This window comes from Argiope bruennichi, chromosome 1, assembly GCF_947563725.1.
Source record: "Argiope bruennichi chromosome 1, qqArgBrue1.1, whole genome shotgun sequence".
Classification (NCBI taxonomy): domain Eukaryota; kingdom Metazoa; phylum Arthropoda; class Arachnida; order Araneae; family Araneidae; genus Argiope; species Argiope bruennichi.
The window spans coordinates 40,915,496-40,943,194 of NC_079151.1; the positions used below are offsets into that span (position 1 = coordinate 40,915,496).

Sequence of the window (27,699 nt, forward strand, 5' to 3'; positions counted from 1 at the left end):
ACCAAAACATCCATTTCGTTTATTAATTACAGGAGCATCTGGTTCAGGAAAAACGAATTTATTATTGAATTTAATCTATGATTATTTAGATTTTGATGCTTTATACGTATGTGCTAAAGATTTATTTGAACCTAAATATTCTAAATTGCAAGAAAATTATACATTGTTTCAAGATCTTCAAAAAGAAGATATTATTAGCAATATTAAAAATCATAAAAAAAGGGAAAGGTTATTAAAATTGTACAACAAATTCAAAAAGAAAGAAGTCTTATTTTCATCTGATTTGAATGAATTTATTACAGTGGATGATTTAGATCCTGCTATTAAAAACTTGGTTATATTTGATGATTGCGTTACAGAAAAAAATCAAAAATGTATAGAAGATTTATTCATAAGAGGAAGGAAAAAAAATGCATCAATTATTTATTTATCACAATCTTATTATTCTACACCAATCAATATTAGAAAAAACTGTAATTATTTCATTTTTTTCAATCTTCAACCAAGAGAAATGAAACAAATTATTAGAGAAATAGATGGTAAATTAAACACAGAAGAATTTAAACAATTATATAATAAGTGCATTCAAAAACCATATGATTTCTTTATGCTAGATTTAGTGAATCCAAAAATGAGATACAGACAAAATTTTGACTATATTAAATGGACGAATATTTAGAAAAACGGATCTTTATTTACAGAAAGAGCTATAATTACTTTCACAAGATAAGCATTTCTTTATCTGTCAGTAAGTTTATTTTAAGTGGAACAGGCTTATCAGCATTTGTTTTTATTCCTTTAGCAGCATTAAGTTTAAGTGCTGGAATTGTTGAAATTATTGAAAAATCGTTAAATATTTTAGAAAGAAAAGAAGAATATAAGCAATGTTATAGATTTTATAAACAATTGTTAAATTTATGGAAAGCTAAAGCAATTTCTGAAGAAGAAATATATCAAAGAGAACAAGATTTTATTAATAGTTTAAACTATTTTCCTGTCGAAAAATATGTAAAAAAGACTCAATTGAATGGATATAAATATGTTAATAACGTATGATTTTTTATCCTTAATAAATGGTTTGTGATAAGAAAAAGACACCTTGCAGCTGTAAAAAATTTGTTATTGAAAAAATATCAAAAAATGGAAAATTTAAAGGATATTGTCAAAAATGTGAACAATTAGGTTCAGGTTTATTCAAACTAATAAGTAATCCGGAATCAGTTAAATATGGAAAAGGATTTATAAATTCAGCTATAAATAATTTACCATTCGAATTGCATTTACCAGGTCATAATTTTACTGGTCCTGGAACTCAATTATTATGGGGAAAACATAGATTAAATCCAGATTTATCATATAAAGATTTGAGTAAACCGATTAATAGAGTTGATAAAGCTGCTTATAATCATGATGTTTGTTATTTAAAAAATAAAGATACAAAAGTAAGAAATGAAGTATGTGATTCAAATATGTTGAAAGAATTGGATGATATTGAAAAGCCAACTATTAGAGAAAGAATTGAAAGAGCAATTGTAAAACCTATTATTAAAACTAAAAAAGCATTTGGGATGGGAGGTGTTTTCATGATATATTGTGTAAAATGTAAAAAGGAAACAGAAACTAAAGATATGAAAGAAACTGTTACTAAAAATAATAGACCAATGTTAAAAGGAATTTGTATACAATGTGGATCTAAAAAGTGTCGTTTTTTAGGGCGCTAGCCCTTCAGTCTAGGGCTCAGTCTAGGGGGCAATCTAGGAAAGGAGAAAAAACCTTAAAAGGAGAAAAAGCCTTAAAAGCCTTAAAAGTCCTTGAAAAAACATATTATAATCCAGAAACTGGTTATTGTGGAATTAACGAGATAAAAAGAAAAACAGGGATAAAACAAAAAGAAATTGCAGATTTTTTACATTCTCAAGATGTTTATACTAGATATAAACCTGTTATAAGAAAATTTAAAAGAAGAAGAGTATATGTTTCTCATATTGATGATCAATGGCAAGCAGATTTATTATTCATAAAAAAATTTAGTAAATACAATGATGGAACTAATTATTTATTAACTGTCATTGATATTTTTAGCAAATATGCTTGGGCTATACCAATTAAAAGAAAAACAGGAGAAGAAGTTACTGAAGCATTTAAAAAGGTTTTTAAAGGCAGAATTCCTGAAAATCTTCAAACAGATAAAGGAACTGAATTTATTAATAAACATACTCAAAAGTTATTCAAAGATAATAATATTCATTGGTTTACAACAGAAAATGTTGAAATTAAATGCTCTATAGTTGAACGGTTTAATCGCACTATTAATACTAAAATAAGAAAATATTTAGCAGCTAACAATACTAAAACGTATATAAATGTATTACCGAAATTACTAAAAAATTATAACAATTCTTACCACAGATCTATAAAAATGACACCTATAGAAGCAAGTAAAGAAGAAAACGAATCATTAGTTTATAAGAATTTATACCAACAAAAAGTGATTAGAAAACCGAAATTTCAAGTAGGTGATAAAGTTAGAATATCTAAATATAAAGAAACTTTTACACGAGGTTATGATCCTACATTTACTGAAGAAATATTTCTAATCTCAAAAATATTAAAAACTGACCCAATAACATATAAAATTAAAGATTTAAATGATGAAGAAATTAAAGGAACGTATTATGAATCTGAATTGGTTAAATATAATAAAAAAGACAATGACTATAAGACTATAAAATTAAAAGAAAGGAAATAATCGCAAAATAGCCCGCCAGATTCGATGTATGGAACTTCAGTTTCAATAAGACACTTCTCGAAGCGATGATAAGAAACCAGGAAGTTACGTAAATATGAATGAAAAAAGGCGTCCTTCAAGACTTTGAAGGACTTTTACAAGGTTCGTCAAAAGCTTTTGAAAAAATATTCGTCTTTGATAAGAGTGCAATGAATGTAACACTGTTTAGTGGCTTCATCTTTTGGACTTTATATTATTTCTTTTTAATATCTGATAGGTTCAAAAAATTCCACGTACACTAAAACAGTGAAAACCTAATAAATGAATACTAATTTTTTAAAAGACTTGGAAGAAGATATTTCTTCTGAATTTAGTGAAAGTGAAGAGGTCTCTGGTCATTATTATAAAAAATAAGGAAATGTGTTATTTTAATTTAAATTTTACTAACGAAGCGGATGAATTAATTTGTATATTTTGAAAAAATTACCACACACTTTAAAGATGACTAAAAATGAAAAGATCTGGAATGATTTTATGAAAAGCCTTAATAAAAATGTGTCGTAATAAATGGAAGTGCTAAGAACTTGTACATACTGTCGAATTGTAAAACCATTAGATGATTTCTATAAACATCGTAATTATGGTAAATTTAATCGAGATAATATATGTAAAACATGTAAATCTGTATATAATTATACAAAATATGATTGTGAATGTGGTAAACAATACTCTATGGGTCATAAAAAAAGACATGAAAGTTCAAGATATCATATTAGTCGTCTAGCGCAAAGTCCTTTAAAAAATGTTTCCTAATAAATGGAGGTGCAGTTTAAGTCAAAGACTATCGGTGAACTTAGAAAAGCTGTAAAACAATTAAAGATTAAACAACCTAGAGGTTGTAAGAAAGATGAATTGATCAGATTATTAAGGAAATACATTAAAGAAACAGGTGAATATAAACCGGTTTTGGTAGATTTATTAAACTTGGATGTTACTGATTATTTGAATAAATGTAAAAGAGATAGCTTTTCAGCTAAAAGAGATAGCTTTTCAGCTAAAAGAGATAGCTTTTCAGCTAAAAGAGATAGCTTTTCAGCTAAAAAAATATTTAACAAAAAACCAGAAAAGCGTGATAAGATTAAAAGAGATAGCTTTTCAGCTAAAAAAATATTTGATTCTTTCGTAAAAAATTTATATGATTTTGATAAAGGTGAAATTGAAGGCCAGTTTAATCTTGATAAGTTATTTACAGTGGAAGAAGATAGAAAATGTTATATATGTGGCAAATATTACAAAATCGAAGATATAGAGGAGCATATAAAAAAAGACTTAATGAATAAAAAATCAAAAAAGAAGAGAAAATGTATGATTTGTGGTGAATATTATAACATAGCACATTTAAGTAATCACATATCAAGTCGAAAACATCTAAAAGCATTATCAAAAATAAAAGATGGAGAAATTATAGAATATGACACTGCTTTTAAATCTAGATTAAGATCTTATAGAATTAATAATTATAATAATATTATAATCCCCTTAGAGTTTTTACAAGAGAAAAGAAAAATTGTAATTGATAAAATAAGACAAATTTTGAATGAATTTAATGGAATAAAAGTCAATTTAAAATTGTTTTGTTTGTATAGGTTAGATGATGAAATTCAGGAATTTTCATTCAAAACTGAGAATCAAATTATATTAAATTCTAATGATTTACATACTTTTTATGATAATGCTATTGACAAATTAATTAATGAATCTGATGAATTTATAGCAAAAGGCTCTGGCTGGAGTCTTGAAGAAATTAGATTTTTGGAATTGAGAATAAATAAATATCAACCTTTGAGTGGATCAAGTTATATTGATTTACCTGATGAAATTAAATCTAAAAAAGCTATAATAAACGTTAAAAATACAGATAATAAATGTTTTATGTGGTCTATATTATCAGCGATTCATCCTGTAAAAAAGAATCCTCAAAGAGTGTCAAAATATGAACAGTTTAAAGATGAATTGAATTTTAAAGGAATTGATTTCCCTGTTTCATTAGATAATATTAAAAAATTTGAAAAACAAAATAATATATCTGTAAATGTTTACAGTTATGACAGTTCGATTTATCCACTTAGAATAACTAACAATAAATTACAAAATCATGTAAACTTGTTTTATATGAAGGATGAACAAAATGATCATTATTGTTGGATTAAAGATATAAATAAATTGGTCGGATCCCAAATTACTGATAAACATCGAATATTTTTATGTGATAGATGTTTAAATCATTTTTATTCTGAGGAAAAATTAAAAATGCATGAAGAATACTGTAAAAAGAAAGAAGCTGTCACAATTAATATGCCAGAAAAAGGTAAAGTTATTCGATTTAAAAAATATAATCATAAAATGAGAAATCCATTTACTATATACGCAGATTTTGAGTGTCTTTTACATAAAATGGATACAAGTGAACCAGATCAAACTAAATCGTATACTATGAAATATCAGAAACATGAATCTGATAATTTTTGTTATTATATCAAATATGAAAATGAATATTTTAAACCTCCTATTCATTATAGAGGACCTGATGCAATAAAAAAGTTTATATCTATGTTAAAAGAGGATACTCTCGAAATTGAAATTTTTATAAAAGAGAAAACTGAAAAATATGAAAGTCTTAAATCAATGATAGATTTCGATAAAAATCATTACAAAAGAACTAATATTTGTCATATATGTGAAAATGAAATCTTAAAGGATTCTCCTGTTGATGGGGAAAAAAAAGTAATTGATCACTGTCATTTAACCGGAAAATATAGAGGTCCAGCTCATAATATTTGTAATTTAAATTATAAAATTCCAAAATTTATTCCAGTAAAAATCCATAATTTAACAGGTTATGATTCTCATTTATTTATAAAAGAGCTCGGATTTGATAAATCAAAAATAGATGCTATACCTAATACTGAAGAAAAATATATATCTTTCAGCAAAAAAATAGGAGGAATGAAATTGAGATTTATTGATTCATTTAAATTTATGTCATCCAGTTTAGATGAATTATCAAAAAACTTGAGAAAGATGCCTGAAAATGAGTTGAGTAAATATCCGTCAAAAATAAGAGAAATGAAATATATTAATTATTTAAAATCGAAATTTAGAGAGACATCATTACATTTTCCTGATGACAAATTAGATCTCATAACAAGAAAAGGTGTATATCCGTATGATTATATGGATTCTAAAGATAAATATGAAGAAACAAAATTACCTCCAAAAGATAAATTTTATAATAAATTGAATGAATGTCATATAACTGATGAAGAATATCAACATGCTCAACGTGTTTGGAAAGCATTTAATATAAAAAATTTGGGTGAATATACAGATTTATATGTTAAAACAGATGTATTAATTTTAACAGATGTATTTGAAAATTTTAGAGATGTTTGTTTAAAAACTTATAAATTAGATCCAGATTGGTATTTTACTGCTCCTGGTTTATCTTGGGATGCAATGTTAAAAATGACAAAAATTAAATTAGATTTATTAGATGATTATGATATGATTCTTATGTTAGAAAAAGGATTAAGAGGTGGAGTTTCGCAATGTTGTAATAGATATGGGAAAGCAAATAATAAATATATGAAAAATTATGATGAAAGCAAAGAATCCAATTTTTTAATGTATTTAGATGCTAATAACTTATATGGATGGGCAATGAGTCAATATTTACCTTATGGAGGATTTAAATGGATAAATACAAATGCAATACAAAATATTCTTAAATGTCCTGATGATTCAGAAAAAGGATATATATTGGAAGTTGATTTAGAATATCCAAAAGAATTACATGATTATCATACAGATTTACCATTATGTCCTGAAAATAGAATTCCTGAAAATTCTAAACAAGGTAAGTTATTAACAACTTTATACGATAAAGAGAAATATGTAGTTCATTATAGAAGTTTAAAACAGTATTTGAAAATGGGTTTAAAAATTATAAAAGTACATAGAATATTGAAATTCAAACAATCGAATTGGTTGAAAAAATATATAGATTTAAACACTGAAATGAGAAAACGAGCAACTAATGATTTTGAGAAAGATTTTTATAAATTGATGAATAACTCAGTATTTGGAAAAACCATGGAAAACATAAGAAAACGAATAGATATAAGATTATGTTGTAATTATGATCAAGTTAAAAAATTAATTGCCAAACCTCATTTTAAAAGTCGAACTATTTTTGATGAAAATTTGGTTGCTGTTCATATGAAAAAGACAAAAATACTTTTTAATAAACCAATCTATGTTGGAATGAGTATATTAGATTTGTCTAAATATTTAATGTATGATTTCCATTATAATGTAATGAAGCCAAGATATAAGAATAATATTAAATTATTATATATGGATACAGATAGTTTCATATATGATATTAAAACAGATGATTTTTATGAAGATATGAAATCTATGATTGATTATTTTGATACTTCTGATTATCAAGAAAATAATCTATATAATATGCCGAGATGTAATAAAAAAATATTGGGTAAAATGAAAGATGAAAATAGTGGTGTTATTATGGAAGAATTTGTAGGTTTAAGAAGTAAAATGTATGCAATCAGACTAGAAAAATGTGAAATTAAAAAATCGAAAGGAGTTAAAAAATCTGTAGTTAAAAATAGAATATCATTTGATGATTATAAAAAATGTTTATTTGATAAAATTCATCAATATAGAACACAGAATTTAATTCGAAGTATGAAACATGAGCTGTATTCAATTCAAATAAATAAAATAGCTTTATCAGCAAAAGATGATAAAAGATATATTTTAGAAGATGGAATTCACACTTTAGCATTGGGTCATTATAAGACGATAGATTCTTAAAGGAAATAAATGGAGGATCTAGAACAACTTACACAAGAACTTATGAAACTAAATTCAAAATATTTAAGATCTGACTTGCATGAATTAATAACGAAATATGTCAAAGAAATAATTAATTCATATACAAATAAAATATCTAATGCATTGGAAAATATCGATTCAAACACACAATTAATCAACTCAATTGAAGTCATTCAACTTGTAAAATTTTTTTCTAAATAAATGGAAGCTTTCAATAGACTTAAGCCACTTGTAACATATAGATTAAAAGATTTAAAGAATGGTGAATACACTCTATTATCTTTGAAAAAAATTCAATCTGCTAAATATGGATATATAGTTATTGCAAAATTACAAGTTGAAGGGCAAGAAAAAGAATATTTTCTCCCTAAACATAAATCTAATATATCTGATGAAGCAATTGATATAATTAATGAAGGCTCATATATTTTTGGTTATAGAGGTAAGGTTGATGGTAAATATGATGATTGCTATATCAAGAAAATTGAATAGTGAAAGCTTTTATTTTTATATTTTTATTCTTATATTTTTATTTCTTTTTATGTGTATAATAATGTGAACAACGCATGAATTTATATTGATTTTAAGACGATAGCCTTTCGGTTAATTTGTTAACTTTTTCCAAGTTTTGGCGATATTTTAAATTATTGATGTTATTTTATTATGACCTTTTTGCACTATTTTTGCTCTAAATTTTGACTTGATACTTTAAATTATTGATGTTATTTTATTATGACCTTTTTACACTATTTTTGCTCTAAATTTTGACTTGATACTTTAAATTATTGATGTTATTTGGTGTGCTAATTATGACCTTTTTACACTATTTTTGCTCTAAATTTTGAGGTTATTTTAAAATTATTGATGGATTTTAAGGTGTGCTAATTATGCCCTTTTTACACTATTTTTGCTCTAAATTTTGATGTTATTTTAAAAATATTGATGGCTCTTAAGGTGTGCCAGAACACGCATTTATATACTACTTATCTAAGATGAAAAAAAAAATTAGATTTAAATTGCAAACTTAGCTTATTTATATAATATTTCAGGGGAAAAGAAACATACTTAAAATGTAATACATCTCCTTACCTCAAGTAGGCTCTTAATTAAATTTTTCAAAACTGGAATTAGTAACTAAAACACTTTATCTAATTGATTTTATTTTTTATTAGTCTTTATGGCCTTTACGTGCTATTTTAAACATTTCAACAGACTTTTCAAAATATCTTATTTTATTTAATAGTTTTGGATTTAAAACAAAATTTTGTAAGCAAACTTCCCTGCGTTTTTTTATGATTGATTTCTAACTAACTTTCTTTTTAAATATTTGTTTTCCTTGATGTTTTTTTGTTTACTTGAACGACACTGATTCTAAAATATATATAGGGGTCTCTCTTCCTTCAAAGATAAAATATAGAATCTAAGATAAAGCTGAAAAGATGCATTTCCAACTTTCTTGGAAATGGAAATTTTGGTTTTTCCTTACACTAAATTGCTTTTCTGCAATCTCCGAAAATGAAAAATAACCAAAAAGAAATAATTTTCTTGACGAACATTTGTGAAAAGAAAATGCAACCAGCGTTAATAGTTTGCTTTTATTTTTATTCTGTCTGTTTTGCAAATGATTAGAACATAAATAGAAAGCACGAACTCGAAAGGTTTCTGCTTTTTTGTTTTGATTCATATTTCAAACATCATTAGTGAAATGGTGACGAAATCCCACAACAAATTATTTATCGGAAATGAAATTCTCTGAAAAGATACATATTTGTTGATCCAATAAGCACAATAAATTTATTTATTCAGAAATATTTTAGTCTCTTAGAATCATGATAGAAAGTGGATGACAAAAATAATTTTTATTTTCTATTTTATTAGTCTAAATGATTGTAGAAATGCATCATAATATTTATTCAAGGAATTAACAGATGCGTTTTCTTAAATGAAATATTCAAGAAATTCTATTTTTTATATGGAAATTAAGAGCCTCGAGGAAATTCAGAGAAATTATTAAAGAAAAAATTGAAATATTAAAAAATGAGTTTAAATTTTTCATTATATATACTTTATTTGTTATTACGTTTAATTTCTTCCATTGCATTACTTCTTTTTCTATCCGATTTAACGTTTATTTAAACTTATGCAACTAACAAAAATAAATTTATTTAGAAATTCTAATTAATATTAATTTTGATAAAATGCATATTATTAAGGAGAGTATCCATCAAAAATTTCTGAAACAACATTGAAATGAACGTATTGAATTTTGAAACAGTTAGGTTTCTGATATTTAAAAATATTTCATAAAAGTAAATATATTTGTTTTTAAATTTAATTAATGCTTACATAAAAGTTATTCAATACGGATTTTTCCCTGGATTTTTTTTTTTTCAAATTTTGTTAAGTGTCTATAAAGTCAGTTTTATTCAATAATTAGCAGTTCTTTTTTCTCAATTTTTCAAAAATATTATAATTTTATTATAGATCAATAAATTTGATTCAATAAATAAAATAACTCGAAAAAATAAATACGCTTTTATCCATGAACAATATTTTGTTATTTAAAGATGTACCTGTGATATTAGATTTGATATTTATTACTTTGAAAAGAGACTCATTTTCATTCAAGTTTAAGGAAATAAAAATAAAAACATTCAGCCAACAAAACATAACACCAATACAGTGAACTATATTTTTACTTCAAAATATGTCACATGAGAAATTTTAGTAAACAAGAAAAAATAACATAAAGTTACTCAAAATCAGCCTTAAGCAAGATCTTACGGGCAAATAATATAAATAACTCATTTTTACAATTAAGGTCAAGAGTTCCAAACAAGCTATTTTTTAAGCCTCAAAATATACCTAACATATATGGCTTCAATTTAAATACTCTTTTTTGAATCAAATATTTTTTTTTCAACTTTTCTATATTACATTCGTAATTTTTCTCTCATTTTGTGACAGAAATATTCTAAAATATGTAATAAGTTTTCATTTAAACTTGATGAAATTATGTTTCAACTTAATAAAAAAAAATGATTTCAAACTGAAAACTGCCTAAAATCATGTTTTACAATTCAAACTGCATTCGTTCATTTAGACTAACTTAAAGTTTTATGCAAATTTACGAATATGTAATTGTAATTAATCACTTCTTTATTGTAAGTTTTGTCTCAGAAACTGCCCGTAATGTATAATGAATTCAAGTACTAGCAATTTTCATGCCATACTTCTTTTGCAAATTTAAAATACTTCCAAAATTCCATGAAGTTTTGAAGTAAGATAACATATTTAAAGATAACTGCAGTTTTTTAACAATCAATTCTTATTCAACGTTTAAAAAAAATTATTTCTGGAAAGCTAAAAATATGCATCATTCAGACCACTCTTGTTAATATTTGCAAAATGGAGCTCTGAGAAAAATAACGTCTTCGAGTACTTTTTCAGCATAAACATCTAATAACATTTCTTTTCAAAACCTTCCATTCTTCCAGTCCAGCCATCTTCATAAAAATAGAATTATGCACTTCACTGTTTACAGTGGGGGAAACCATTATGAGAAGAATGAAATATTTACGATACCGGAAGTGATATTTCTGTTTCAAAATAATATCTTCCCTCTTTCGTGAATCTTTATGATAATCACAAACTCTGCGAGCTTTTGTCGAATGAGTTAAGATACGACTTATGCTTTTGCAGACGCGACTATCTCCGTCTTACTTACGCTTTGATAAACACTCGTTTCAGGCCTGCCCTTCAGTCAAGCGTAGTGGGAATTTGCTTTTCAGAGATGAGACGATGCGTGAGAATTGTCTGTGCCTGAAATATCGAAAGATACGGATAAGAGTACTTTTTAGGTATTGAATTGTAACTTCTGAATGGTGTGACACTTTTGTCAATAGTCGAAATATGGCTGGAAATTGAGATAGCGTTGGTACGTGATGACAACAAATGGAATAAATATTCATCAGAAATTCTGTTAAAGATATGACGTTATTCTATAAACTATTATAAGATGCAAATAATTTTCAGGGCATCCGGTGTTCCATAAAGGAATTAAGATGTATACCACCTTGCGCGTGAAATAGCGTTGTTACGTGATGATAACAAATGGAATATTCAATCAAAATTCTGTTAAAGATGTGACGATGTTTTATAACTTGCCATAAGATGTAAATATCATTCAAGACATCCGATATTCCATAAAGGAATTAAGACGGAATTCCATAAAGGAATTCAAACGCAACATCACTTTACGTAATTTTGTGTTTGAAATAATGGTGGTACGTGATGACAGCAAATGGAAAATTGAACCAAAATTCTGTAAAGAAATGACGGTATTTAATAAATTATTTTGTAATATTAAAACCTTTCAGGGCATCTGATATTTTATAAAGGAATTAAGATACATAACACCTTGCATAATTTTAAATTTACGAGAACTTTTAAATATTAAAGGATTAATGAACTGATTGCAGATTTGAAATAAAATTGGTATATGAAAACAACGAATGGAATATTCAAACAAAATGCAATTAAAGAAATGGCGGAATTCTATAAATTATTATAAGGCGTAAATGATTTTTCAGGACATCCAGTATTTCATAAGGGAATTAAGATGAAATGCATATCACCTTGCATAATCTTAAATTTACTAAAATTTTAATTGTTGAGGGGTTTATAGGCAGCATTTAGAACGCATTTACTCAAAATTCGATGGATCTGTAATAATTGAAACACTTAATCATAAAACAGTATTTTTATGAATTTTTTTTTCCCTCTACTATTATGTTTATTGTTTTTCTGGTATACGGAACTGAATACTTAATATTTAATGAAACTGGAAATTGTTTTCTTTTATCTTCTTATAGTTGTCTACGATTTTATAAATGAGCACTAAAACTTTTTAACAATAGTATAACTTCAGAAATTCAAAACAGTAAATCTGCTTTCAATAATGGAACGTAAAGCAATGGGCTCAGAACGGAAGCCATTCCAAAAGAAGAAAATAATTTATTATCTCTTGAGGGTTTCTTTACAGTTCGGAAGTGAACCGGAAAGTATTTGGCTGGAATACTTTTTTTTTTTTTTAAGTGCAGAAATGAAAGATGCTCATGAATCTGATATTTAAGTTATCTCAAATTCAAGCAAGATTTTTGAGTTCTGTTCTCGTTTAGAAACATGCATGATAGTTTTTAATCCCTTTGTGGCATATTGATTTCATGAGAATGCTGGTAGTTAAGTCTAAGTAAATTGATAGAATGAAATAAGTCCTTTTGAATAAATGGTAGAAATGCAATACTGTGGTGGTATGTAGATTATTATTATCCATGCAGGAAGCAACGAATGTTTTTAGGAACATTTCTTTTAATAATCACATTCACATACTAAACAAACACAAAGACAAAATATTCACGCGCACAGATTCACAGTTCAGCGTCTCACCACCACAATACAAGACAATATTAATTTTAGGTAAACTAAATTAGGAATTTTAAGTATAGTGGCACTGGACTGTGAACCTGTTCAACCAAAATGTTATGTCTAGTGGCATTGAACAGTGGGCCGTGAAAGATTAAAGCCTAAGCACATTCCATTAAATTTTATTTTCACATCAACATATTAAGATGGAAATTAATGAATATCAAATTTCTCAATACTTTTCTTTTTATTATTAAAAATTAATATTAAATTTCGAAAAAAAAATTTGAAATTCAGAATTTTAATATATGATTAATTTTAAATTATGCGCTCTGTTTGATTTCATATATAATATAAAATGAAATTTAAAAATATTCGAATCTTATAAAAACAATGCAATTTTATCTATTTAAAAAGTTAGAAAAGTAGGAAACGAAACAGAATAAAAATCAGAACTTAAGTTCTGTTAAAATCTATAAATACACATCATTGCAAATTCTTCAAAAAATATAATATTCTCAATGTACTCATTTTTTATACAGAAACAGATTAGATAAGTTTTGATGTTAGATAAGTTATTAGATAAGTTTTGATGTTAAAAATAGATATGTCACCGAATGACCATTCAAGCACTGTAAGTTGCGCTGCTTATATTGTCTTTATATCTGAAAAATCAATTCTTATAATTGGGGATTTATTGCACGCCTCCGTTGGTCTACACTTTGTGTTAATAAAATTCTAAGAAAGGCTTTTGAGCTTAGAACTGGCGAAATTCTATGAAATTCGTCTGAAAAATGCAGTTTTTTTAGTATTTTTACCCTAATACTGTCTATATTTAAGTTTATAACAGGTCAAACTATAAATATGTGTCCAGTTATGACACATAGAAATTTCGTTATTTTGACTCCTTTTACATCATTCTATTTTTTTCTGTCTGAAAACAAACTTTTCAGACTGAATAAGTCTAAAGATAGTCGCGGAGTTTAAAGATAAAGAAAATATAATTTTATCAGCATGGGAAAGAAACGGAATTTTTCTAATTTTGAAGAGAGAATCTCTATTTGTTTTTAGAAAAAATCGTAGTAAAAATATTAAATGTACATAAACTTTTGATCTATGTTGATTAAGTTTTCAACAAATTTACTGCAAAAGAAGCAAATTTTTTATAGGAGTATTTTCGCATTTTTTTAGAAAATATCCGATATTTTATTATAAGTATACTTTATGCATCTTATCACTTTTCTAAACAGTATAACGACTAAAAATATCTAGAAATAGACAACAATTTTATAGCGTATGTTTCAAAACTAGCTTATCTTTTCTCAACTTTTTCATGCTTAAATCTCTAGAATTTTTTCTTCTGAACTAAACAGTCACACCTTTTCCGATTTCATTTACTTTGTTTCGTCCCAAAAGAGCCATAAACGATTCTCAGTCGCCTCACTTGCAGAACTCTTCCGCGTGATAAGTACTCTATAAACAAATAAATAATCACTTGGAAATCGTTGACAATGGAAAAGCACCATTTTTTCGCACGTACCTAGATTTTTCTGCATAGAATAAATGTAATGTGAAGTACTGAAATGTTTTGATCGTATATCCTTGAATATTTTTTATCTATAGTAGGAATAAACAGGCTATTCTTTTCCTACTTTATTTGCACTACCCGCAATATTTTGTGGAAGATGGGATGCTTAAAAGAAACACAACTCTCTCGCAATAAATTTTACAACTGATAAGGGAAAACTTTTGGGCTTAGGAACTAAATCACTTCTTATCACTTGGTAAGTTAATTGTGCTGATCACCTGGAATATTTATGACCCTGGGAAATCCTTAAAATTTAAACTAGCATTTTCTTTTTAAATCTGTAAGCAAATGTAGTATAATAAATCAGATGAATTTTTCAAAAGCAATATAATTTGCTGTACGAATAAATCTGATGTAGAACTATTTTCTGTGAATTTTACTTAACTAACTTACGCAGGAAACAGATAATAATTAAAATAATTTTTTCGAGTTCCTTTGCCGTAAATATAATTTTCTCTTGTGAACTGACATTAAAAAAATCATTTCTTCAGTTTATCTTTATAAATATTTATTAATGTTTTTATATACCTTTACTATAATTCCTTCTTTTATAAAAACATTCAATTTAAATTTTGAATTATACATTGTTACAAAAACCTTCAGTTGCCTAAAACCTAAGTCGTGAAAAAAATTAGAAAATGATTTTCTCAAAATAAAACAAATTACATATAAATATTGTTGTATTATTTGAAATATTTGTTATATTTTGTTTAAACATTTCTTAATTCACAATTACAGCTAGTAAGTAATCTTATTTAAGGTTTTCTGTATTTATGTAACTATGTAATTTGTAATAAAAATAACAACTCATTAATATTATCGCTACACTCCAGAATTTTATTTGCATATTTGTGGATATTGTCAAATTTAAAATAAATATGAAAAGTGAAATCATAACTGGAAACAAATTGTGTAGATCCCTGAGAGAGCATAAAATTTTTATCTTCTGTTGAAACACTCTTGGTTATCAAATTTTATTATTTTGAACATGAAATGCGATGAAATTACTACAAAAATATTTTCGGATGAAAATCACGTACTTTCAAGGGAAAATACTAATGTATTAAATTTTTAACACAGAGTGTTTATACATTCAGAAAAAAAAGATTAATATTTTAATATTTAATTTTGAAAAAAAAAAGAATTGTTTCTTTGTGAATCCTTTCATTTTATTTTATTTTAGTTATAATTAATAAACTTTTCTCAAAATTGAGAAATAGCATAATTTAATATCACTTTCTGAAAAATATATTTTTTTATTTACATACTTATAAAGAAGAAAAAATTAATGATTCCAAATTGTACCAACAATGCCATTTTTTTTCAGTGATTTATTATGCTTTGAATAAGCTTAAAAATAAAATTTTTAACACAGATTTTGGTTGCTTTAACAAAGTTTAATTTTTAATATATTAATTTTGAAAAAAATATTTCCTAACGAATCCTTTAGTAATTACAGCTAAAATAAAATAATATTAATCTGCTTTCAAAATTGATAAATACTACCAATTAATATCACTTTCAATGAAATTTCATTTATTTATTCACATACGTACAAGGAAGTTGAATCCTTATTAAGGAATTCAAGAACTGAATAGGAAGTTCAGTTCAGTTCCTGAATTCTTTCATAGAAATCGAACTTCCTATTTTAAATTGCACTCGTAATACTATCTTTAAAATGATTTGTTATGCTTTGAATAGTTTATATAAGCTGTTACCTCTGATTGATAAGAATAATAATAATAAAAAAATACATGACATACACTGGTTTGAAGACATGTTCGCTTTGTAAAAATAGCCGATATAGATAAGATAATATATATTCCAAATATTAGCTGCTCTCTTTGTTTTGTACTGTTTCCTTCCCCATTAGAAAAAAAATAATATACTGTGATTACATAAGTAGCACATTAAACAACATAAATATAAATCTTTTCAAATTAATTACTTTTATTTTGGAATTGAAAATAAATTTTCGAATAGGATGAATTATAATTTTATTTCAAGAACTCGTTAATACTAAAAACTCATTTAAAATCAAAACTCGTTTAAATTAAAAACTCTTTGAGAAATTAAATTCATAGGAGAGATTCTTTGTTATTCTTTAACAGAATAGTTATGAAGCAGTGCATGAAATAAATAGGGGGAAAAAACTGAATACATTGGATATTTTGAAGCCCCAGAACTGCCAGTCTATTTCAACTGCAAGTAAGGAAGAATACAAGCGTCTTGAGTTTACATTCTGTGTGACAAGACTTCTGTCGTCATATGCTGATATGACGACAGAATCGCCCGTATGGTTGAAGAAATTGCCATGCAGTCCGCTCTATTTCCTGTTGCAAAGTTTAACCTCTCAAAGCTGCTACGATGGATTTCTGTGCGCTTATATGCTTCAAAAGATCGATTTTTGAACATCATCGAGTCCATGGAGAATTCTGTATTTGGAATTCAGAAATTCACACCACAATGGTTTTCTACAAACGTCTTTTGCATTGAAAAATAAGATAGCGGTAAAAAGCTTGTCTTGAAATATGCTCTGAATATAAAATATTAATTATGTCATTATAATGCTACTTAATATTCATTAAAATTTCATAGCTTTATACAAATGCGCGAAATCTGTATTTTTATTTAAGCATTTGGTGGTTTTATACATTTTTTAGATAAAAATTGATATTGAAATATATGGTTGATTTTTTAAAAATATTTTATTGAATTATTTTGTTCTTTCGTCGATATATAAAGGTATACTTATGAACAACGAAAAGGAGCTGTAAATAAAATGCATGGATTCAAAAATTTACTGCCTTCTCCAACAAGAGTAGACACACTTTGGTTGAAAAATTTAGTAGCAGCACCTCTTAGTTCAGTGCTAATAGTATTGAGTTAATCTAGGTTGGATGACAACATGCATGTTTAATCATGGATCCTACGACTGTTAAAATAATTGAGGAAGAATATTAATCCGTTTTAACAAAATGTAAGTTGTTAACCTCTCCAAACTGAATACTGTTCTTTCACGATAATGAACTAATGTTCCCACTTCAAGCCACAAATGTGACTAACAAAGATTCTACCATCAGCGTGATGGGGAAGGAAAATAGACTGATAGATCATATAATATTTTTCCACTCATGAAACACTTAATACATCCATAAAAATCCTTTTCTAATCTGCCTTGGAATAAGCATGGATGCTAAATGATAATTCTTAGCTATTTATTGTCTTAAGCTATTTTGCATACAATGCATATCAGTCATTTGTTTCTTCTTTCATATTTAGATTTCGCACAATATTTTGTTTTTTATTTCAATAGTTTTGCTTTAGTTGTCATTTATTGAAGATATCAGCCATTAAGAGAGAAATCTCAAATTATTTGTTTTGAAAATAACTAAAAAAATACATCATTGCACCATAAGTATGCCATATTGTAAGTAATTCAAATTCCTTGTTTTTCGATAAAGAAGTAACTCGTAAATATTATTGGTACATTGACTAAATGGGGGATTTAAAGTTTGAAGAAGTTAAATTCAAAATAATTTTTGTACTCAGCAGTTTGCTAATTGGAATTTGAAATAAACATTGTAGTTTTATAATGGTTTAGAATCATTTACATGTGATACATTTTTTTCGCTTTTTTTTTTTTTGAGGTAGAATATGACAGAGGTGAGGTAGAATAGTGAAAAGATTCTTCACACATACGTACTGAATTTAACTTAGCGATGATCTTTTTTAATACACGACACATGTAATTAATTCCATCATAAATCTTTTCAATATGTAGTATATTGCTTACCTATGAAGCACTAAATCTCAACCATACCTCAATTCATTGTAGTTTCTGACCGAATATTTGAGTGTGGTTTAAGCAATTTAATGATGTGCACGAAAGAATAAATTGATGTTGATCTATCGGGTAGGATGTTTTTTTTTCTTTTTTTTAAAGTTCATTTACTTTTAATTATAAGTTATTTGCTTTGCAAAAACATTTACTCTTCCTTCTCAATAATTAACAATGAACTACGTAAATTCTTTAATGTTTTCTAAGTAACTTTTAAAGTCAAGAAACCAGTAAAATTAAATTTATTTATTCCTTTCTAATAATTAAAAATACTCATTTTCATTAATTGGATATTTTTGTTCTTTTAATAAAATGTTAAAAATGATCTTTAATATATTTTGACATTTTTCTTGTTTTCCTTATCCTATTTACTCCTACGTGTTCTATCTTCTTAAGGCTTAAAAAAAATCATTTTTTCTTTATCGGCTTTATAGGTGTCATGGATATATTTTTTTTGCTCAAAAAATTAATTAGCTTTTCTTTTATGAAAGTAAATTAATCTTTGTTAAAGCACATTAAAGGATATTAATTACTTTTAAGGTACAAATATACTTTCTATATATATTAGGACTTACAATATCTTTTTAAGTTCTATGAATTCTATGTAAAGAAATTAAATATCAAAAAATATAAATGTTTTATTACCATTTTTAACGAACTCAATAATCTCTTTAAATATATTATTTCAATGATATATTAATCTTTAAAAATATTATTATTTATATATATTTAATGCCGGAATAGAAAACAATTTAATTTCTTTACTTACTTAAAATCTGTTTTGGAAAGCGGATTCTGTCTAATTTAGCTATAAATGTTTGTTGAAAATTTATCATTTTGTAGCAGTTTTTTCTCCTCAGTCATGTGATATGGAAGTCTGAAGAAAGACTTTGCATGTTTGGTATCTCCCTCAATTGTCAGTTTCATTCTAAACACCTCCACAGCTTTAAAAAGGGCCGTTAATCTATTTTATGATTGTCTTGTGATCAGTAGATTTATAGAGATGATTTTTAAGAGATCCCTTTCACTCAAAAAAGTATTTAATGGATAAAATGGATATCATTCTATTACTTAATTTGCATTTATATATCCACCATATCAGAAAGAAATTCTTATTCCAGAAAGATTGAAATAGTTTAGCAGTTAGAAGTTATGACAATTCTTTCCCATATTATTTTAAGAATAAATTATTTCTTTAGAGATTCAAAAAGTATTTAATAATATTCATAAGCATGAAATCCCTTAAATATTTGAGCAATAAATAAATGAATGCATCAGATTTTGACAATTGTGGAAGTGAATTATTTAAAATTTATTCCATAGCACTTATTTGTTTCTATTGTAGCCTATTGGAAAAAAATCAGAATTAAAGTTTTTTTTTCCAACAATTATTGTAACATTTTGCCTTCGTTTCGTTTAATTATATCAAAATCCAGCACGCAAAATCATTTTCAGGTCATCTTTCGTTCTTCGACTAATATCTGATTCCAAATTTAATTTTAGAATTTAAATACCTTACTAATGCATGATATAAATTTTCTGCTATCAATTATTTATGAAGAGTATTTGGATAAACGGATCAGTAATATTGATTTTTGGAACTAAAATTTATAGCAACCATGCCTTATGGTTATAGAAATAACAATGAAAGAAGCAGTAGTCTCAATTACAGAACCATCCTACCATGAGTTCGAAGTTTTATATTATGAAAGGCTACAAATTAAAAAATTATAGAAATTACAAAGAAAATAAGTTTCTTTTCTTGAATTTTGTACTACAAAGTTATGTTCCCAAACCTTTACGATATAATTAAAAATGTAAAGAAAAAATAACTGAAATATACAAATAAATAATTTTCTAATTTTAATAAATTTAGTTGATTTATCATTAAAATCTTCAGAAACTTAAAATTTTTGAATAATGCATTTTGGATTAATGCATAAAATATAAAAGATAAAGAAAAAAAATAATGGAAGATAAATTCCTTAAAAATAGTTTTCATATTTAATATTTGCGAACCAACAAAACTTTTAATTCTCACTAGGTTTTATTTTTCTGCGACGTTGTAATGGAGATGTAATATTTGAAAAAAAAGGACAAAAATACAATTTGAATTTTCTGAACTAATTTTTTTTAAAAAATAGCTGGTAAATTTTTTTATATAACTTATAACGGAATAATTTCCAAATTAAATGAAACATAACAGTTCATAAGTTAGTTTTGAGTCATAAAAAGTTTCTTATATGTAATTACTTCTTTTCCCATAAAAGGACTTTATTATAAAAAGAGTCGAAAGAATAAGCTCAATTTTTAATTGTACCTCTCAATTTACTTAAAATGTGTGAAAATACTTAATTTTTTAAAATTTTCTCTTTTCTTATTTATCTTAGAAAAAGAATTAATTAATAAACGGATTTTAATTCAATTATATTTAATGAATGGAATAAGAAGATAATTATAGTTGTCAAATATATGTGCCTTTCACGTTAAGCTGCTTTAGTTAAAATCATTATACATCAAGTAAAAGTATTTGAAAAGTAAATAAGTATATCATGACGTAAAAATTTATTTCATATACTCATTTAAAACCCTTTTTAAAGTGAGTCGTTAAATTTCAATCATAACTTTAATTTCTGCTACTACAAAACGTAAAATATTTTACTTTCTAATTAAAATGTTATGCATTTTTAAATATATTATTAAATGGTTTCAATGTAATAATTATGTTACTCATGTTTTTATGTTCATAGGAAAATTATTAAAATGTTAGAATTGAATAAATTTTAATTAAATAAGTATCAAAAGAAATGGATTGGAAAGATAACTTATATAGGAGTTATTAGTACTTTTTTTTTGTTTACTTCTTTGGTCTTTCGAGAGCCTTTTTTTTTTTTTTTTAATAATTCCATTAAATAAACTTAGACTTTTAATATAAAGTAAAAAATGAGGTACATTAATTAATTTTATTCTTTTATAAATAAAAATTCTACTTTGTTTTGTGATGTAAAAATGCACATTTGAATGTGTAAAATTAATGACTTAACAAAGCTTCATTACATGAATTAAAAAAAATATATATATTACAATATTTCTTTTTTATTTGAAAAGACAGACAATAAATAAATTGATAAATAATACAAATTTCAGACAATATTTTCATTTTTGTGCCTGTATTTGTTTTTTAATCAATATTCATATAGGGCTTTAGTTTCCTAACTTTAAAATGCATTGGATATTAATCCATGCCTTACATGAATTTTAATTGGTTTATTACACGTTTTGGAACTTACTTTTCAGAAATATTCTTTAGTATAAATGAGTTATGATGACGGTCAGCTTCATATTTATTATGTATTAAATTAAATTTATTGTTGCAGCGAAAGTACAAAATACTTATGTGAAAGTATAGAAGGAAATAGCTTTTCTGTAAGAAACAAAGTACTACTTTTAGGAGTTCATCTATGATACACAATAATTACTCCCCAGACAGATTCGTTTTCCTCCTTTCATTTGATGAGTATTTACACAAATGTTCAACGTGTTAAATTCAATTATGTGTGACTTCCCTTGCATATTTTTCAACAATTTTTAGCAGAAAGGACACGCATTATAATGCTTTTAAAGTAATACATTGTAGGAAATATTTTTAATGCAGCGGTTGAAAGTATAAAATTAGTAAATACGGAATATAATTTCCATCATATGTATTCATACGTCATGCTTACTGTCCCTTTACCTTATTTCTTATCTAGCGAAATATCTAGCTGGAAGCACAAAATATCTAGCAAAGGCTCTTATTTCTTGTGGCATATTAAGGCATAAAAATATAAGTAAATTATTTACTAGATATTTGTATAACGATTCCTAAATAGCTTGTTTAATATTTTTGTCAAAACTTACCAAAAGGATGTCATTGATTTAATGCCTAAATCATAAAGAAACGTTATGAAAATCAAACGTAAAGAATCAAAAAAACGTTATGAAAAGATACGTATGTCACGAATATCTGAATAGGCAAAGTATCGTTAAATCTTAATACAAAGTTATATTGGCAGAAAGAATAAAAGTTGACTTTCTTACACATTTATTACATAATTTATAATACCACTGCCAGCTAAATGTAATTTTTGCCGTAAAATAATAGCTTATGTGATTCGAAGTGTTCGCTCAGCTGCAGTGCTGATGATTTAGTGATCGATTATTAAGTATTTTCAAGAGGAGTTATTTTATTTCTTTAAACTCACTGTTATATTCGAGTCAATTGTGGGTTCGATGAACTTGACTAATCTTCATTAATGATATTAAAATAAATTTATTTGTAATGTTCATGAAATGTTTCAAGCATAAATAATCATCAAAAATTATCAATGGAAAGATAAAGTATTTTAAGAATCTTTCTTTTCTTTTTGCCTTATCCTGTCTTGCAGGTTGATTTACATAAGAACGAAGTTTAATATCAACGGAGTGTAAAAAAAAATATTTATAAAAAGCTGTAGAATGAAAAATTCCAGATTCATCGTTCGTGTAGTAACTGAATAATATTACGTGAGCTTGTATGATTACTAAAAAACGTATAATATGATTAAAAGAATCAGCATTATAATCTTTAGTCGTAAAAATTAGAGAAATTTTGATGAAAAATGTAAGGAATTTCCAAACATATTCCTGGGAACGTAAGCATTTTCATGTAGTGAAATAAAATTCAATGTTCTAGAATATTTCCCAATTCTCTTAAGTTGAGAACAGTTTACCTATTAGTTCTCCTTTTTTTGAATTCTTTTATTTTATATTTCTTAACTTCGTGTTTGAAGTTTAGAACTAAAAACTTTCGCAAAATTCTGGTATAATTCATTTATATATTTTTAGCAAATGAATTGTGGAAAGAATTTCAGCATTTTATTTTTTATCCTATTTTCAACACTATTTTTATATTTTTTGAGCCTTAGGAATGATAAATGTAAATAAATGATTTGAGAAAAATACATCAAAAAATAATGGAACCAAGTTTTTATATATTTATATATATATGTCAAGCAAATACTAATTCTTGTCAATCTTGTTTGGGAATTTATAAGAATTTTATATAGGTAAATTCGAAACACTTAATGTAATTTTTTAATCATATATTCAATGTATCGAATTGAAATTTCTTTTAGCACAGGATATTAAATTTGGTGGTATTTTTACCATGTGCAATTTGGCTAGTCCAAAATTTATCTATTACATTTGAAGAAATGTATATCAATGGCTGCAAGTGAAAGATATCAGCTTAGCTTAAACTTCAAATACCAAATATGTAAAAATTCTATGTACTAAAGGAATTGTATCTTATTCTTTCAATTAGTAGGTTTTTCTGTTTATTTGCATAAGAAAGTTGGGGATTACAAAAGAAAAGGATTAAGAATCAGTACTAAAAAAAGTTCAAACACTTAGAGAAGCTAATAACAGCATTGCTTGTACCAAAATTAATATTGCTCTTCACATTTTTGTCAAATTTATTTCAAATTCCATTTATTATTTTGTTAAATTTCATATCCATCTCATTTACATGCACATCGAAATAACAGTTATGGCCAACATTTTATTACGTATCTTCTGTTGCGATATAAATTATCACAAGAAAGCAGGGAGATAATTTGTTTGGCTTTTTTCTTTATTTTCCCATATAGCACAATATGTTGCACAATATTTTGCAATATTTTTATACTCGATTATAATATTCAATAATGTCATCAAGGATGGTACAGTATAGCGGAAATTCATCACAACTATACATTAAATGATAAACTAATGTCAAATGTAAAAAAAGTTAAATGTGTTCCAAATGTTTCTATGTTTTACTTTTTTGTCATTCACGAGTTATAGCATATGATCAATTGATAACACTGATACGAGTATAATAATTGAAGTTTCTCTTATCAGAATAATTTTAATAATCGATATAATATTTGAACTTTCTCATTTATGAAGAGAAAGGGCGTAGGTTCTACTCGTTATCATTTTAAATATAATTTATTGCAAAATAATATGAAATAAATGCTTTTCTTACTAATTTTGATGTTACAAATAATGTATGCATATAGCAAACTCAAGTCAAGATTAAATATTAAATAAATTGCTTTCTTTAAATAAAATGCATTCATATAAAATGCATCTATCATTAAAAAAGGTACAAACAATGAGTAAATAAAAAAATTACTATTACTTAGAAAGCAATTGAATAAACTTTTTAGTCAAAAATGTGTATTAAAAATTTAACATAACAATTTGAACTTAAGTAACTTGTTCTGAAATTGATTCTATTAATCTATAAAATCTAGAATTTTTCAGGTATGCAAAAAAATTTGGCGAGTAATTTGAAAAATTATTTGTCATTACTTTAATATGGATCTAGAATAGATCTAAAAATTTATAGTGGTAGTGCACTTTGGCTTAAATGGCGAGCAGTTTTTACAATCATATTTTTGGATTATTTAAGTACTGATTATTTGTATTGCTTTTATTTCATATATTAAATCACCTGCTGCAGAAAAAAAATGGAAAAAAATGAAGTGAATTTTTAACAAAAGTAACGTGAAGCTTTATTCAAAAGTTATGAATTCTAACTTTAATCTTATTTAATTCTCAAAATACATAATTTCGGTACACAATAAAGTGGCATCTGAGAATTAATAAGCTGAACGACTGATAACATTTTCTGGTATAACACTTTTAAATATGAGTTGATTTTTGAGTATATTATGTATTATTAATAAAGGGATTTTAAAGCGTAAAATTTCAGGAGAAATTAGAATTTCCGCAATCAAAAATTATTATTGTAATATTCACATAAAATAAAATTCCTTCTGTAATGTTTTAATTTAAGTCTCCAAATTAATTCTGTTTCAAATACATGTTCAGATTTAAGGCTTTTATATGTAGAATTTAACTTTAATTAGTTTTTGTGAGTATTTTATATAAAAAATTATTTAAAAAACTGTTTCTGGTCTTCTTATAAATAAGGATAAATAGAAAACAAAGAAAACTAAAGCCTTATATTAATCAGCGATTATTGCTTGAACCAATTAATTTTTTTCACTAATTTTCAGAAAGAAGCTCAAGGTTAAAAGGGCCTTAATGATAAAATCGATTATGAAATGACTGGATTTTTATGACACCTTTCTTTTTAATTTTTAAAAGCATTTCTTGTTTTACCAAGGACAAAATTAAAGAAAAAAAAACTCTAATTACAAAATGACTAAATGCTCAGTCTAGTTTGGCTTTTATATTTAATTAGTCAATTATCAAAATTGCATATCAATCTTTGGAAAAAAAAAAGTTGGCATCTCAAAAAATTTGTTTGCTGATTATTGGAATAATTAAAGTATCCTCTAAGTTTTAAATTTTTTTGTGATAATTTTTTTCATTGATTTTGGGAAACCGAAAAGACTAAAAAATGTTAAGTACGACAACAATGAAAGGTGAGAGATCATGTTTCAATTCTCAATATTGTTTCTTAATAATTAATAAGAAATAATAGTTAAATAAAGTCCACTTATAAATGTAATTAATGGTCTGATCTAAGCAATTAACTTTAATCAAAACAAATCATGAGTGACAAAAAAATTTTGAAAGTCCCTCCTAATTCACCAAGTTTTAAAGTAATTACGTAATATGTTAGTTAATTGAAATAATTTTTTTCTTGGCTCTTATTTTTTATCAAAATGCTTTATCTAAAAACATTTCAATAATTAAAATCATTATATTTAGATCATTTTGGGTTAATTAGTTTAATTTCATTAATATATTCTCTTTTCGCTGGAAAAGTAAAGATTACTTTCTTGGCACATGTGTTAAAAATATACCTGTATACCTGAATTTAGAAGTTGCGAGTCCAATAAAGAATGGCCATGAGACATTCAATACAAGAAATTCTTGTAGAAAGAGAAAACACAATTCACTGAATTATGTAATTCAGTATGCTTTTACTTTCTTAATGTTTTTCCTTGACAATAGACGCACTTCGAATATGTTGCATGCTTTTTTTTATTACAGCAAAATTCTCATAGAGGCCGAATCATCTTTTTCAACTTTAATTCAAAAGCAGAATTTATGTTTATGCATGTACTTTCTTAAATTTTCATTCTAAATTATTTTTGCTAAGGTTTTAAAGATCTGGTTAAAGTTTATAACAGTATAATAATTTTGTAATATAAATATTTAATTTTTAAAAAGTTTTATATATATAAAATTTTTAATTTTGATTTTTTTGTTTGTTTATTATCTAACCAAAGATTGATGATGGATTTATTTTGTTACATGCTTCTTTCTATAAATGCTATTTACCAAAACTTTCATTAGAGAATCATATTAAATTTATTTTAGTAATATACAATTGCAAAAATATATTTAATATGATTTTATAATGAAACTAACAGTTTTTGATTTTAGTTCTTTGCCCCTCAAAACAGCATCTCTAAATCACCAGAAAGTTTTGTACCAGAAAGATTAAAAAAATGTATAATAAATATATATAAAAAATTATTTTTAAATGTAAAACTTAAGTAAAGTCATCGTATGATTACATTTCTTTAGAACCAAATTTTGTACTCTTTCATTTGCTTTTAATGTAATCTATTTACAAATGCTAAATAGAAGAAATCTTGAAATTTATAATATAGCATGTTTAGGATCTAGTTATATTTATTGCAGGAGTATTCTAATCTTTAGGTCTAAAGAGCAAGACAATGTCATGCTTTATGTTTTGATTCAATAAATAAAATTAGGCTTACCCAAGAGATGCCTTGTTTTTGTAACCTAAATTCGATTTTGCCTAGGTTACAAGATCTAGCTTCTTTACTCTTCTACAAATCTTCTTTCGTGTAAAATTCTTTCTGATTCGCTAAAAGAAAGGATTCTAAACGGTGTCTTCGGATTATTTCTTCACTCTTGTATTTCCGGAAGCGCGGTCAGAAAACTATCGTCTGCACTGTGGAGCACGTCGCGCTCCCTGGTGAGAGTATCAGGAAGTATGTCATTACACAATGACAGCGAACTTCCGATCGTTTGTTGTTGGGCTTTTATAGAGTATTTGTTTGCGTAACGGCTTTCCCGCCAATCCTGAGAGAAAAATTGGGATTTCTGTACTTTCGAACGTGAAATAGATGAAATGAACTGAAATAAATTACTTTTCCAGATAGGAAACTGAGAGTTTAGTGT

General features: G+C 25.6%; 1 protein-coding gene across 1 annotated transcript in view; it reads right to left on the reverse strand.

The window, feature by feature from the left end:
* LOC129963121 (somatostatin receptor type 2-like) overlaps positions 1–27,433 on the reverse strand; it is a 216,573-nt gene extending 189,140 nt beyond the window's left edge. The window contains exon 1 of the mRNA XM_056077219.1: positions 27,273–27,433. The gene's annotated coding sequence lies outside the window, so the exon portion shown is untranslated. The remainder of the gene's footprint in view (positions 1–27,272) is intronic.
* Positions 27,434–27,699: the final 266 nt, after the last annotated feature.